General features: G+C 33.9%; 1 protein-coding gene across 1 annotated transcript in view; it reads right to left on the reverse strand.

The window, feature by feature from the left end:
- Positions 1-662: 662 nt before the first annotated feature.
- LOC144958827 (uncharacterized) overlaps positions 663-1,031 on the reverse strand; it is a 6,977-nt gene continuing 6,608 nt past the window's right edge. The window contains exon 3 of the mRNA XM_078891045.1: positions 663-1,031. This exon is cut by the window's right edge and continues 508 nt beyond it. The gene's annotated coding sequence lies outside the window, so the exon portion shown is untranslated.

A 1,031-nucleotide genomic window follows, 5' to 3' on the forward strand; every position in this document is an offset into this window, starting at 1 on the left:
AATATCCATCTATTCCCAATGCTATGTGAACCATTTTCCCTTTGTCTTACTTTTTCTTTTGTGCTTTAATTGTAATTCTATCCTCTTTTTTACGGTTCTATTTTCTTACTTTTTACTGGGGCTGAGATGACCTAAATGTGTTGTAAGCGCCGTAAAATCCCTTTAAAAATACAATTCGTCCATGGCCTTTCGCTTCCCAATAATCAGATTGTGACGTCTCGGCTGCCTCTCTATTCTTCTGTGTCAATTCCTTGGAAAGTAGGACAGAGGATAATATTCCATACTTTTGAAAAACATATTCTATTTATATCTAGAAATTGAGAGTTCAATAAAACGTAGTCTCTGTTACTTTTATTTCATATTTGTGTGTGTAATTGTTGTTTGATACAGGCAATGATTTTGGACTGTTAGACAATTTCAGATTCGGTCTGGTATATTTTGATTTTGTTTAGATTTGTTTTGTCATTGTGTGTGTGTTTGTTTGTGTGTGTGTGTGTGTATGTGTGGGTTTGTGTGTGTATGTTTAATTGTTTGTGTATTTGTTTGTGTTCTGTTGTTTGACTCTCTCTCTCTCTCTCTCTCTCTCTCTCTCTCTCTCTCTCTCTCTCTCTCTCTCTCTCTCATCATCATCATCAGGGGGATTAACTCATAAACTCTTGAAATCACGTTTACAATGACCATTTATTGTCAATAAACAATCATAACACAGTTACTGGGTACACACAAACCATGGAACAGACACATGTGTAAGATTCTGGAAAATGTGTATAAAACAATTGCCTTGACAGCTGACGTTTGGGGATAGTTTTTTTGGGTTAAAAAAAAGTTTTTATTTTTGGTATTTTCTTTCTTTTTTGGAGAGTAAAGTAACGGGAGTAAATGTTACGTATGTAAAACATACAACACATAATGAACGACGTTTCGGCCTTTAGCCTTCTTCAACTAAACCTAGATAAGAAAAGGAAATATATTGTATATTATGATATTTGCAAATATAGGGTAGGAAAAGAAAAGAAAACAATATAGGTAAA

Source organism: Berghia stephanieae, chromosome 13 (assembly GCF_034508935.2).
Source record: "Berghia stephanieae isolate SIO BIC M18660-M18661 chromosome 13, UCSD_Bste_1.3, whole genome shotgun sequence".
NCBI classification, from domain to species: domain Eukaryota; kingdom Metazoa; phylum Mollusca; class Gastropoda; order Nudibranchia; family Aeolidiidae; genus Berghia; species Berghia stephanieae.